Source organism: Cherax quadricarinatus, chromosome 3 (genome assembly GCF_038502225.1).
Source record: "Cherax quadricarinatus isolate ZL_2023a chromosome 3, ASM3850222v1, whole genome shotgun sequence".
Classification (NCBI taxonomy): Eukaryota; Metazoa; Arthropoda; class Malacostraca; order Decapoda; family Parastacidae; genus Cherax; species Cherax quadricarinatus.
In genome coordinates, this window is record NC_091294.1 from 15,497,534 (window position 1) to 15,513,378 (window position 15,845).

Consider the following 15,845-nt stretch of genomic DNA (forward strand, 5'->3'; position numbering starts at 1 on the left):
GGAGATTCTAAAGAAAATTTGCAAAGATTAGTGGATGAGTTTGGGAGAGTGTGTAAAGGTAGAAAGTTGAAAGTGAACATAGAAAAGAGTAAGGTGATGAGGGGATCAAATGATTTAGATAAAGAAAATTGGATATCACATTGGAGAGGAGTATGGAAGAAGTGAATGTTTTCAGATATTTGGGAGTTGATGTGTCAGCGGATGGGTTTATGAAGGATGAGGTTAACCATAGAATTGATGAAGGAAAAAAAAGGTGAGTGGTGCATTGAGGTGTATATGGAGACAAAAAACGTTATCATTGGAGGCAAAGAAGGGAATGTATGAAAGTATAGTAGTACCAACACTTTTATGGGTGTGAAGCTTGGGTTGTAAATGCTGCAGCGATGAGGCAGTGGAGATGTCCTGTCTAAGGGCAATGTGTGGTGTAAATATTATGCAGAAAATTCGGAGTGTGGAAATTAGGAGAAGGTGTGGAGTTAATAAAAGTATTAGTCAGTTACACAACCCAGGGCAACATGGGTTTAGAACAGGTCGCTCCTGTCTGTCTCAACTACTGGATCACTACGACAAGGTCCTAAATGCACTAGAAGACAAAAAGAATGCAGATGTAATATATACAGACTTTGCAAAAGCCTTCGACAAGTGTGACCATGGCGTAATAGCGCACAAAATGCGCGCTAAAGGAATAACAGGAAAAGTTGGTCGATGGATCTATAATTTCCTCACTAACAGAACACAGAGAGTAGTCGTCAACAGAGTAAAGTCCGAGGCAGCTACGGTGAAAAGCTCTGTTCCACAAGGCACAGTACTAGCTCCCATCTTGTTCCTCATCCTCATATCCGACATAGACAAGGATGTCAGCCACAGCACCGTGTCTTCCTTTGCAGATGACACCCGAATCTGCATGACAGTGTCTTCCATTGCAGACACTGCAAGGCTCCAGGCGGACATCAACCAAATCTTTCAGTGGGCTGCAGAAAACAATATGAAGTTCAACGATGAGAAATTTCAATTACTCAGATATGGTAAACATGAGGAAATTAAATCTTCATCAGAGTACAAAACAAATTCTGGCCACAAAATAGAGCGAAACACCAACGTCAAAGACCTGGGAGTGATTATGTCGGAGGATCTCACCTTCAAGGACCATAACATTGTATCAATCGCATCTGCTAGAAAAATGACAGGATGGATAATGAGAACCTTCAAAACTAGGGAGGCCAAGCCCATGATGACACTCTTCAGGTCACTTGTTCTATCTAGGCTGGAATATTGCTGCACTCTAACAGCACCTTTCAAGGCAGGTGAAATTGCCGACCTAGAAAATGTACAGAGAACTTTCACGGCGCGCATAACGGAGATAAAACACCTCAATTACTGGGAGCGCTTGAGGTTTCTAAACCTGTATTCCCTGGAACGCAGGAGGGAGAGATACATGATTATATACACCTGGAAAATCCTAGAGGGACTAGTACCGTACTTGCACACGAAAATCACTCACTACGAAAGCAAAAGACTTGGCAGACGATGCACCATCCCCCCAATGAAAAGCAGGGGTGTCACTAGCACGTTAAGAGACCATACAATAAGTGTCAGGGGACCGAGACTGTTCAACTGCCTCCCAGCACACATAAGGGGGATTACCAACAGACCCCTGGCAGTCTTCAAGCTGGCACTGGACAAGCACCTAAAGGCAGTTCCTGATCAGCCGGGCTGTGGCTCGTACGTTGGTTTGCGTGCAGCCAGCAGCAACAGCCTGGTTGATCAGGCGCTGATCCACCAGGAGGCCTGGTCACAGACCGGGCCGCGGGGGCGTTGACCCCCGAAACTCTCTCCAGGTAAACTCCAGGAGGGCTGAAGAGGGGTTGTTAGGGTGGTTTGGTCATTTAGAGAGAATGGATCAAAGTAGAATGACATGGAGAGCGTATAAATTTGTAGGGGAAGGAAGGCAGGGTAGGGGTCATCCTCGAAAAGGTTGGAGGGAGGGGGTAAAGTGGGCAAGGGGCTTGGACTTCCAGCAAGCGTGCATGAGCGTGTTAGATAAGAGTGAATGGAGACGAATGGTTTTAGGGACCTGACGAGCTGTTGGAGTGTGAGCAGGGTAATATTTAATGAAGGGATTCAGGGAAACCGGTTATTTTTATATAGCCAGACTTGAGTTTTGGAAATGGGAAGTACATTATAAATGTCTGCACTTTAAAGGAGGGGTTTGGGATATTGGCAGTTTGGAGGGATGTGTAATAAGACTATACATATATATATATATATATATATATATATATATATATATATATATATATATATATATATATATATATATATATATATATATATATATATATACAATTGGGGCCCTGATATTATATTCTATATGGAGTTTATTAGATTATTTCAGGTCACTTTTTATATTGTATCTTTATAGTATATACTTCTAAGCTGTTGTGTCTGGGTGCCTCTGCAAAAACAGTGATTATGTGTAAGTGAGGTGAAAGGTTTGAATGATGAAAGTATTTTCGTTTTGGGGATTTTCTTTTTGGGTCACCCTGCCTAGGTGGGAGACGGCCGACTTGTTGAAAAAAAAATTGCAATCATCCAGATTAGATTTTGCCACCGAAGTGGCTAGTTTATTGTGCACCCCATATCCATCCTGTGGACGGTAGCGCGAGAGCATGTGGATACACAAAAGGCCTAGGAACTAGGCCCCACGGGGTTAACAGGAATACATATGGATTTATATCTACATATCTATAGTTCACTTATCTGTTACAAGCAAATTTAGGAAATTTGCTTAGTATATCTGGTATCTTATTTTCATTAATAAGATATCTTGACATGTCACATAGGTTATTATACTGTCTGTCTCTGTATTCCTCAATAAGTGGACAATTAAAAGCACATAGTGTTCAAGAGAGTGACCATATGCCTGATCACATAATTTACATTTAGTTTGATCATCATCTGTGTGTCTCCCAAACTGCCAGAAGTACTTGTAACCAAGCCTAAGCCTGGCCACTACAACATCAGTCAGTCTGTTCACATTGCAAGTTGCTCCATAAACATACTTATCTACGTTCATGTTATCATAGTGGGTTATAGATCTACTCAGGCTTCTAACTGCATTCCTATAACAATCATCTTCATTATTTACTTCTCTCCTAATATTATTCCTAATGCTAGACACAGTTATACCAAAGTTATATTCTACGTTCTCCTTCTGGATACTCTTCTTGGCTAACATATCAACTTTATCATGAAGGAGTAATCCAATGTGTGATGGGATCCATAGCAATTGTACATTAATTTCTTTGTCCCTAATTTTTGAGTATCTATACCTGGCTTCCCCAATGAGCATGTTGTTGGAGTCATTATATGAGCCAAGAGCCTTCAATGATGACATAGAATCAGTAATGATGATAGAGTCAAGCTCAATGTCATAGGTTAGCTTTAGCACCATTAGGATTGCAAACAATTTAGTTTGCAGTGTAGACGCCCAGTTGTTAATTCTTATGCCTAACTCAACAAATTTATTATCGTTCTTAACTAGGGAGGTGGCAACAAGAGCAGATGCAGCCCTGCCAGAAGACTCCTGTTTAGATCCATCAGTGTATATAACTTGTGATAACTTATTACTACCAGCTAGGCGAAAAATTTCTTCTTGAGCAGTTGCTCTAACAAGAGATTTCAGGAAGGGATTACTAGCAATGAGCTTCTTGGGAGGGACTTGTAGGAAGCTCATTGCTAGTAATCCCTTCCTTAAATCTCTTGTTAGAGCAACTGCTCAAGAAGAAATTTTTCGCCTAGCTGGTAGTAATAAGTTATCACAAGTTATATACACTGATCCACCCAAAACTGTGTAACTGTGCCTAAATAAACTTACTTACCCCTTTACACTTTGGCATCTTTCGACAATAAATGTACGGTATGCACCCAAGTGTTGTACGTGTTTCTTATTAATCAACTTCCCGGTATTGTATACCATCACTAATATAATACCATTATAAAACATATCACAGTGTAGAACACTTAAAACAATTATGGTTAGAAGTAATTTCCTAGTTTGCTTAAGTTCGTTAACTGCCCAAAATGCCTAGGCATGCTAGTGGCCTTCTTTGTAACTAATGTTTTATAATGTGTAAACCCCACATTTTAATCTTTACAGAGAAATAAACATTTCAATTCAATTCAACAATCCATAAAATCATCTTATTTCTCAATATTAACCAAATCTGCCAAAACATCTGCTTATCATGTGACCATTCCATAAAATATTACCACCTGCACCATTACTCGTAAGGTAGATTTTGTGTGCAATTTCAAGTTTATTTTACCGAACCCTACTCACTTGTAATAAGTTTAAATAAGATTGTATTAAGTTTAAATAAGATTGTAAAACAACTATGTACTATTATCTTATCTAGTTTTAATTAGTTACTATGTATTAGGATTAGTTTGCCCAAAATGCCTGGGCATGATAGTGGCTTTCTTTGAACTTAGCAAATCAAAATTGTAATTATACATTGTAACCTTTACAAAGAAATAACCTTTACTTACTTTACTTACGGTCAGTCGTGACGTCACACCGCACGCTCACAGTCCCTTATTATGGCTAATTGAATGTTTCATTCGTCTCTCAACCTGCAGGCTGAGAGGACGCTTTCTGAGCCTTCTCCTGCTTACACCTGGTGGCGAACCGTGTACTACAGTACACAAGATGGCGGATCGTCAGGGTAGAAGAGTAAACACGGTCTGTGTTGAATTCATTCGTGGCTCTCTCAGTGGTGCAACAATGCATGTCTTGTTGCCTACCATTATTCGCGACTTATACGGCATCCCCAACGAGGAATTATATGGTGTGGCTCTCAATGGGATGTCGAGTTTTTTTGTGAAATTCGCAAATGCCGGCTTTTACTCTAGGATTGTGGAAGCTTTTCAAGAGAGAAGAATGGCGGTGAATTCAGCTGTGGAAGTATGTCTGCATGACGTCTCCACATACGTCACCTGGGTCAAAGTAAGGAACATGCCCTTCGAGGTGGAGGAGTATGATCTACGGAAAGTTTTTGGTAGATATGGCATGGTACATGCAGCCACCAAGGGAGTGTGGAGGGAGGGCCCATACGAGGGGCTCCCAGAGGGTTCCTTCATCCTCAAGATGACATTAAAGCAGCCAATTCCATCTTATGTTTGGAAAACTACAGGACCCAAGTTTTTGTTCACTATGCAGGCCAATGGAAGACATGCAGGTTATGCAACTCGTATGACCATATGGCTGCTCAGTGCTCCAGACGCCTGGTTGTCCGCATCCGGAAACCTTCTCCTGTGGTCCTAAGAACAGAGGCCTTTGACCTGGGGACCGGTCCCTCGACTGGACAGGTAACTAAGCTTTGGAGTGAGGAGGTACAACAAGAGGAAATGCGGTCTATGGCATGTGCCACCCTGTCGGTGGACACTACAAATGTTCCCACGCCATCTGTGGGGCCTGCGGAGCCTGTGGAGTTGTCACAGGAAAGTTTGCTGGAGAACGTGCTTCACGATCTCCTGGATGGGGCAGAGCATGGCCCTGATGCTCCACCGGAGTGTCAAAAGGTGGTGAAGGAGGATTTGCCGAATGAGGGAGACCTGGATGAAACTTCCTGGTGGAAGTCCACCAGGAAGCTTCGTCTGGTGAGATGTGTGTGGAAGGTGGTTCCCGCAAACAGACGGCGGGAGTGTCGGATATGGATGAGGTCCTGACACCAGGATAGCATCCAGGGAAAAAATTATTGTTGAAAGTGGCTGAGGCGCCTCTTGCAGAAGGGGTTGTGGCAAGTGCCCAGCATATGGGTAGGGCACAGGGGGGTGAGGGGGGCCTTGGGAAGTCAAAGGTCAAAGAAGGTCAGTGTAATGTACGTGTGGGAACGGGAAAGACCCACAAACATAGAGGAAAACCTCCTTTTGTGAATTCAAGTGTGTTACCATCAACGTAAATGGCCTGCAAGCGGAGGTTAAGTGTGTGTGGATGGAGTGGTTTTTGCGCAGGTGTGGATGTATGTTTCATACAAGAACACAATTATAAGTTTGGGCGAGAGTTATGGTTAAAAGGCTACCGAATGTATGTTAGCAGTTCCTTAAAATTTAAGGGTGGGGTAGCTATACCGGTGAAGGAGTGCAGCCCTTGGCGTGTCTTGAGATGGGAGAAGGGGGGAGGTGGGAGGGTGGTGAGGGTAGATGGGTACTGGGGTGAGGTGAGGGTTTGTTTTATTGAAGTTTACATGCCTGCGGAAAGCAACCCTAAAGTTAAAATAGATTTCGTGAGGGAGGTTTTAACGTTCTACACTCGGGGTTTGCCTTTAATTACTGTCATGGGTGGGGATTGGAATTGCGTTATACGCCATGGCGATGTTGAGCCAAGGGGGCGGGGTGCATTTTACCTGTCTTAAGGAATCTGCTGGGGGATGCAGGGGTTTATGACGTGGTGGGGCCGAGTGGGTGGGAAGTGGAGCACACGTTCGTCTGCAGTGGCTACGCGGGCCGTCTGGATAGACTTTATGTAACACAAGGAATTCGAGTTGGGAGCGTACAGATCTTTGATGTGGGGTTTTCAGACCATCATGCAGTGCTAGCAGACTTGGACTGGGATGGAATGACCCGGGTTTATCCAGGGTATTCGAAACTGAATGTGCAGCTATAGGAGGGGGAGGGGGATGGGTCTGCTTTTCAGGATTGGTGAAAGAATCTCTGGGAAACACGATGGGCAGATGAATGTTTGTTGGAATGGTGGGAAATGCTACATCCCTCTAGCGCCTGGAACCAATCTTGGGCGGAAAACATTATATACTGAGTCAAAAAAGGAGAATTAGTGTGCACTACCTAGCAGAGTCTACTGCCAGAGGGGAATCAGGCCTGTGTCCCGTGGGAAAAAATAATAATTGAACTTTTCGTGTCAGAGGAAAGAAAGTCTCCCTGATAACATTGAGTATACATAGTGTATAGTGTATACTACAGTGGCTCCCTAGTATATTGATGATAAAGGCTAAAGTGTCATTTGAAAACAGGTGAATTTGTAAATGAAGTGATAAGCCTATAGAGGCAGGTGCCAGAAGTCGCCAGAAACTTACCACAGGTCAGCTGTTTTTAATAATCTTCCTGGCTTGCTAGTGTACTCGCATATAATCTAGTGATACCAGTGAATAGCAGAATACAGTGTTGTAGTAGCAACTAACCAGTATTATAATGGTACTTAGTGGAGTGGAGTGACTTTCATTAGTTTCTTTTTTCTTGAAATACCAGACGTATACTGTGAATTTCATATAACCTGTAGTTACCAGCGGTCGCAATATACACAACGAGAAGCAATTATTACTACAGAAAAAGCGTCCTTCCTCCAAAATTTCCACCAGTCAACTATAGCCTGGTTGATCAGGCTCTGATCCACCAGGAGGCCTGGTCACAGACCGGGCCGCGGGGGCGTTGACCCCCGGAACTCTCTCCAGGTAAACTCCAGGTATAGTGATAATATAGCATTTATTGTAGTGGAGACGGAAAAAAATAGAAAAGCTAGATACAGCGATTGATAAACAAGGGTTGAGGTGGACCGTTCATCATTGTAGGAGTTTCCAGCAGTCACCGGTTTCTTCAACACGCAAGTTATACTTTTGTATCAATCAAATCACATATTACTCGGGTAGATAATTTCCAGTAGATCCTTCATGTGTTAGCTCAAATCACCAACCAGTATGTTTTAAATAAGTGACCCACTGATCAGATCAAATCGACTGGTCCGAACCCCTGACTGGTCCGAACCCTTGACTGGTCCGAACCCTTGACTGGTCCGAACCCTTGACTGGTTTCAAACGGTTTCGTTGGACAATAAAGCAGACTGTAAACGGATGGGGTTGTAGGCGCCCTTATAAACACAAACATTAAATGTAAATCAGCACGGTAAGCTGTGCAATATACAAAAACAGTTAGAAACAGAAATACAAATAGCTAGAGCTTCATTTAAGGAGGTTATTAATAGAATAGTCAAGAGGTTGCTAGTAGAATTGCAGTAAATCAACCATTCAAATCATTATGAAGCTGTGTGTAGTCTGTGGTCAGTCAAACAAACGGGCTTCCACATGGGTAAATTGTCATTTTTGTGGAAATTGTTGTCACGCCCCTTGTGCAAATATCCAAGAACTACCTACAAGCAGTGTTAAAACAGGGAAGTGTTTTTGGGTATGCCCAAATGAGATAAATCTGTGGACTAAAATCACAAGGGTATTAAAAGAGGACAACATCAAAGCTGCTTTCATAGAAAACCTGGAAGCTTTCTACAACAGATGGGAACATAAAAAGTCTGGGCTGAATGGTACTGCCCTTGATACTGGCCATGTAGTCAGAAACTGTAAGGCTGGAGATGAAGTCCTGGTAGTCAGTAAATGTGGGGCTGATAGTGCTGTCCTGGGAGACAGTAATGGTGAAGCTGGAGGTGCTGTCCTGGGAGACAGTAATGGTGAAGTTGGAGATGCTGTCCTGGGAGACAGTAATGGTGAAGCTGGAGATGCTGTCCTGGGAGACAGTAATGGTGAAGCTAGAGATTTTGTCCAGGTAGTCGGGAATTATACGCAGGAAGGAATACATATAAATGACCTCATAGGGGACAGGAGCCATAGTAGGGAAACAAGTGTAGTCAAAGATAAGATAAAACCAATATTGCAAACTAGAAATACCGCAGGAAATAGCAAACAAGAGGACTCCACTAGCAATAGTGAGGATATATTACCAAAAACAACTGGTGGGAGCTCCATTGTTGGTGCTAGGAAGGATAGAAGTAAGACAGGGAAACATGCACCAACAGGGAATACAGTCACAGAAACCCAAGGCAAACGGAAACCAAGCCTGTGCACATACTATGCACTTGGTATCTGCTGGCATGGGAAATCTGGAAAAACAGATGGGACGTGCAACTATGACCACCCTAGAAAATGCCATGCCCATATGACAACAGGAAAATGCAAACTCCCTTCCTGCAAGCTTTTTCACCCTGAACTGTGTACCTCTTCAGTAAAGGAAAGACTGTGCTATAACTTAAATTGCCAGGCATACCATCTAAAGGGGACAAAAAGATACAAAACATCCAGGCCATGGGAAAACCTGGGTAGCCACAGCCACTCAAGAGGGAGAGGTTTTTTAGTGCCAGGAAGGAAAAAAAACTGGCAGGAAATGGCAGAAATCGTACACCAAATCCAGTCATTCCTGGAGTGGAACCACAGTCGATGGCCTCCACTCCAAACCAACAGATACAGATACTAATGCCGGAAAAAAATCCACCCCCAGTACCAACAATACCACCAGTCCGATAACATTCTTCTTTGCAAATATACAGGGTCTAAAGCCAGCAACAAACAACAAAATACCTTTCATCCGTGGACTGCTTGCAGAGGCAAAGGCAATGTTCGCGGCTTTCACTGAGACCCACATAAAGGATCACTTGGACAACGAAATATGGATCCCAAGTTACAACCTATACAGATGTGACAGAGTGAACAGGCAAAAGGGGGGGGGGGGTTGGCCTGTACATTGCAGAGTCACTTGTTTGCACAGAACTGCTTAATGCCTCAAATGATGTAGTGGAAGTTTTAGCAGTAAAGGTCGAGAACCAAAACCTAGTCATTGTGGTAGTCTACAAGCCTCCGGATGCAACATCCCAGCAATTCCAGGAACAGCTGTTAAAAATTGACCACTGTCTGGAAAATCTTCCAGCTCCTGCACCCAACATCTTGCTCCTGGGGGATTTCAACTTAAGGCACCTAAAATGGAGGAATATAGCAAATAACATTGTTGCAGAAATAACACCAGGAGGCAGCTCTGATGGAAACTCACACTCACACGAGCTTTTAAATCTCTGCACAAAATTCAATTTAAACCAGCAAATAATAGAGCCTACTAGACTGGAGAATACACTAGACCTCATCTTCACTAACAATGATGATCTGATAAGAAATGTCACCATATCAAAAACAATATACTCAGATCACAACATAACTGAGGTTCAGACATGTATGCGTGGAGCCCCAGACCGACATAATGAGACTAGTCACGAGGGAGCATTCACCAAATTCAACTTCAATAACAAAAACATAAAGTGGGACCAAGTAAACCAAGTCCTAACCGATATAAGCTGGGAAGATATACTAAGCAACACAGACCCCAACTTATGCCTAGAACAGATTAACTCGGTGGCACTCGATGTATGCACAAGGCTTATTCCTCTAAGAAAAAGGAGGAGTAGATGTAAAATAGAAAGAGACAGGCGCTCCCTTTACAGGCTACGGAAAAGAATAACAGAGCGGCTAAAAGAGGTCAATATATCTGAAATGCGTAGGGAGACACTGGTCAGAGAAATAGCAAGCATCGAACTTAAGCTAAAAGAATCCTTTAGGAGTCAGGAATCGCGGGAAGAACTAAAAGCCATAAATGAAATCGAAAGAAACCCAAAGTATTTCTTCTCCTATGCCAAATCAAAATCGATAACAACGTCCAGTATTGGGCCCCTACTTAAACAAGATGGGTCCTACACAGATGACAGCAAGGAAATGAGTGAGCTACTCAAGTCCCAATATATATTGACTCAGTTTTTAGCAAGCCGCTAACCAGACTGAGAGTCGAAGATCAAAATGAATTTTTTATGAGAGAGCCACAAAATTTGATTAACACAAGCCTATCCGATGTTATCCTGATGCCAAATGAATTCGAACAGGCGATAAATGACATGCCCATGCACTCTGCCCCAGGGCCAGACTCATGGAACTCTGTGTTCATCAAGAACTGCAAGAAGCCCCTATCACGAGCCTTTTCCATCCTATGGAGAGGGAGCATGGACACGGGGGTCGTCCCACAGTTACTAAAAACAACAGACATAGCCCCACTCCACAAAGGGGGCAGTAAAGCAACAGCAAAGAACTACAGACCAATAGCACTAACATCCCATATCATAAAAATCTTTGAAAGGGTCCTAAGAAGCAAGATCACCACCCATCTAGAAACCCATCAGTTACACAACCCAGGGCAACATGGGTTTAGAACAGGTCGCTCCTGTCTGTCTCAACTATTGGATCACTACGACAAGGTCCTAAATGCACTAGAAGACAAAAAGAATGCAGATGTAATATATACAGACTTTGCAAAAGCCTTCGACAAGTGTGACCATGGCGTAATAGCGCACAAAATGCGTGCTAAAGGAATAACAGGAAAAGTCGGTCGATGGATCTATAATTTCCTCACTAACAGAACACAGAGAGTAGTCGTCAACAGAGTAAAGTCCGAGGCAGCTACGGTGAAAAGCTCTGTTCCACAAGGTACAGTACTCGCTCCCATCTTGTTCCTCATCCTCATATCCGACATAGACAAGGATGTCAGCCACAGCACCGTGTCTTCCTTTGCAGATGACACCCGAATCTGCATGACAGTGTCTTCCATTGCAGACACTGCAAAGCTCCAGGCGGACATCAACCGAATCTTTCAGTGGGCTGCAGAAAACAATATGAAGTTCAACGATGAGAAATTTCAATTACTCATATATGGTAAACACGAGGAAATTAAATCTTCATCAGAGTACAAAACAAATTCTGGCCACAAAATAGAGCGAAACACCAACGTCAAAGACCTGGGAGTGATCATGTCGGAGGATCTCACCTTCAAGGACCATAACATTGTATCAATCGCATCTGCTAGAAAAATGACAGGATGGATAATGAGAACCTTCAAAACTAGGGAGGCCAAGCCCATGATGACACTCTTCAGGTCACTTGTTCTATCTAGGCTGGAATATTGCTGCACACTAACAGCACCTTTCAAGGCAGGTGAAATTGCCGACCTAGAAAATGTACAGAGAACCTTCACGGCACGCATAACGGAGATAAAACACCTCAATTACTGGGAGCGCTTGAGGTTCCTGAACCTGTATTCCCTGGAACACAGGCGGGAGAGATACATGATTATATACACTTGGAAAATCCTAGAGGGACTAGTACCGAACTTGCACACGAAAATCACTCACTACGAAAGCAAAAGACTTGGCAGACGATGCAACATCCCCCCAATGAAAAGCAGGGGTGTCACTAGCACGTTAAGAGACCATACAATAAGTGCCAGGGGCCCGAGACTGTTCAACTGCCTCCCAGCATACATAAGGGGGATTACCAACAGACCCCTGGCAGTCTTCAAGCTGGCACTGGACAAGCACCTAAAGTCGGTTCCTGACCAGCCGGGCTGTGGCTCGTACGTTGGTTTGCGTGCAGCCAGCAGCAACAGCCTGGTTGATCAGGCTCTGATCCACCAGGAGGCCTGGTCACAGACCGGGCCGCGGGGGCGTTGACCCCCGGAACTCTCTCCAGGTAAACTCCAGGGGGGGGGTGTCCTCGGGCTTGACTGGCAAAATGCTTACGACTGTGTTGATAGAGATTTATTGAGGCTTGTCTTATTGAAGCAGAGTTTTGGAGAGGGGATTGTAAGATGGGTTGATACCTTGTATGCCTCGGCTATGGTACGAGTACAGGTAAACGGTGAATTGGGGCAGCCGGTACGTATGGAAAGGGGTTTGAGGCAAGGGTGCCCCCTCTCCTAGCTGCTTTTTGCTTGTATGCAAAACCCCTTTTTTGAACTGGTGGATGGTGGTTTGGGGCATGGAGCGCTGAGCAGTGACCATGCATTGCGTGTGGTCGGGTACGTAGATGATACCACGATTTTCTTAAAAGGGGAGGAGGACTTGCAGACCGTGGGACGGATTGAGTTTTTTGGGGCAGAGACTGGCATGTGCGTCAGTAGAGCAAAATCGAAATTATTAGAGGTGGGTACGTGGGTGGGGGGAAGATTGGGCGAAAGGTATGGGTGGTCAGTTGTGGTGGAACTTTAAATATGTGGTATCGTGTACATGGCAGATGAGAGGGAGGGCCGAAGGGTAAATTCTTTAAGATTTCTCAGCGCGAATGAAAAATTTTGGCTGGTGGTCTGGTGGCTAAAGCTCCCGTTTCACACACGGAGGGCCCGGGTTCGATTCCCGGCGGGTGGAAACATTTCGACACGTTTCCTTACACCTGTTGTCCTGTTCACCTAGCAGCAAATAGGTACCTGGGTGTTAGTCGACTGGTGTGGGTCGCATCCTGGGGGACAAGATTAAGGACCCCAATGGAAATAAGTTAGACAGTCCTCGATGACGCACTGACTTTCTTGGGTTATCCTGGGTGGCTAACCCTCCGGGGTTAAAAATCCGAACGAAATCTTATCTTATCTTATCTTATCTTAAATTGAGTTAATCTTTTAGAAAAATAGCTTAACTCTCTGGCAACACAATGGTACAAGAATTATTGTTCTACGACATTCCCACAAGGAATTATGGTCATTTAAAGCACCTAGGGTGACGTCACCACCTGCGGCAGGTCTGCTCACCTGTCGTAAATTTTCGTTTTTTTTTCCTTTTTTTTTTTCGTGTATTTATTGTATTATTCTTTCTAAGATAATAATTGACGATTTGGCATCATAATACATTGGGTGGGACTTATCCGTGGACTTCCAGCCAACCAGGAACCTTCTGGCACCATTTTGCTGACGTCATGGAAAATTCCAGTCTCGGGGTGGCCGGGGAATATGCTTCAATATAACGCTATTATAGCTTCTACGGCTTATTTATCTATCATAATTGATCTAATATGACATAATAAACAATATAAATAACAAAGAAATATGGTAAATACTCCAGAATGAATAATATATGGCATACTTCCAGCGCTCCCTCTGGAATATAATATTTCCATAGTCAGGGATGGGCTTCCATTCTCCTTCTTTCACCTCCAGGGTCCTTATATTAAAGAAAACTAACATGGGTAACTATGATATACACTCGTAATGCTGAGAAAAATGCTATTTTCTCGAAAAAAAAAGGTGGTCCGGCTGTTTCGCGGATTATCTCGGAAGTAGGTTCTTCACATATATAAGACAGTGCTTCCGTTAATAATAGCAGGAATGCAATGAAATTCACAGAGAACATGAAGGAAAGATTGTTTTACAAGCAAGCAGTTGCCTTTTTGAGGTATCATAATTTGTTTTTGATTTTTGTGAGGGAAAAATTCAATTCAATTCAATTCAAAGTTTATTCTCTATAAGGATTACAATGCTGAGTTTACAGAATTTGGTTATTGTGTGGTTTACATGTAGTAAAATAATGATTACAGAGTGTACCACTAGAACACCTAGCATGACTAGGCATTTCGGGCAGACTTAGTTTAATTCTTAATTTTAAAATATTACAAATTATGAGGTAAGTTGGTATTATGGCTAAGTGACTAAATACTAGTTTGTGAGTATGGAAAATTTTCTAGGGGGTGATTACCTTTATGTACTTCAACATTACATGCTTACAAGTAAACTCATTGGGAGACAACCATATTATTTACCGTAGTCACCCCGTGTAGACATGTGAGAAAACTTAACCACCCCTGGTCACGGCAAGTGGTTCCTTCGACCTCACAATCTTATCCATATCTATCCGAGACCAGTATGGATTGGATAGCACCACAAGTACGGTGCTACTAATTAATTGTGGACTGTATAGATTATATTAGGGTAGCTGAATGAAGGGGGGGGGTAGGTTACACCTGGATATATCCATCAAGGAAAAACACTTGTACATAATCTCTCCACTTATCAGATATTCTCTGGTGATGTTATGGTCATGTGTTCTGTTGAGGTTGGTAAGGAGATGTTTGAGGGGAGGGTTTATGTCAGAGTTAAGTGTTCTATGTATGTAGTAGGTGCAGTAATAAGTATGGATGTTTTGTATTGTGAGTAGGTTTAGAGTTTTGAATATTGGTGGAGTGTGCTGTCTGTAGTGGGAATTTATCATCATTCTGACTGCAGCCTTTTGTTGTGATTAGTGGGCTGAGATGGTTTATTGTTGTTGAGCCCCATGCACAAATTCCATAGGTGAGATAGGGGTAAATAAGTGAGTGATATAGGGCCAGGAGGGCTGACTGTGGAACATAGTACCGTATCTTCGATAGTATGCCTACTGTCTTGGAAATTTTTTTGGAAATTTGTTGTATATGTGTTTGAAATTTGAGTCTATTATCAAGGTGGATTCCTAGGAATTTTCCCTCTGTGAGTTTTGTGATAGGTGATCCATTTATCATTATGTTAAGAGACACATCTGTAGCTCTGTTACCAAACTGAATGTAGTAGGTTTTGTCAATGTTTAGAGTAAGTTTGTTGGTCCTCATCCAGGTTGATATTTTCTGTAATTCGGTATTTACAGTATTGGCTAGCATAACAGGGCTCGGGTGGGAGTAGACGTATGTAGTGTCATCTGCAAATAGTGTGGGTTTGAGTATTTGTGATGCATTTGGTAGGTCATTTATGTATATGAGAAAGAGAAAAGGGCCTAGGACACTTCCCTGTGGGACACCAATTGTAACTGGCTGTGCGGAAGAGTTTGCCCCATTTGTGTACACATATTGGCTTCTGTTGCTGAGGTATGACTTTAGATAGTTGAGGGAGTGCCCTCTTATACCATAGTGCGACAATTTTATGTGGAGTAAGTCGTGGTCAACTGTATCGAAAGCTTTACCTAAGTCAATGAAGATCCCCAGTGGGACTTCTTTTTTCTCTATTGCATGTGGATAATAGCATCATTAGTATTTTTTGTTAGGCCTGAACCCAAATTGACAGGGGTTGAGTATGTTGTGGGAGATGAGGTAGGAATAGATACGCTTATGGATTAATTTTTCAAAGATTTTGAGAGAGGGTGTAAGTTGGATATTGGCCTATAGTTATTCAAGTCTGTGTGGTCTCCACCTTTATGGATCGGGGTGACCCTTGCTATTTTGAGAACT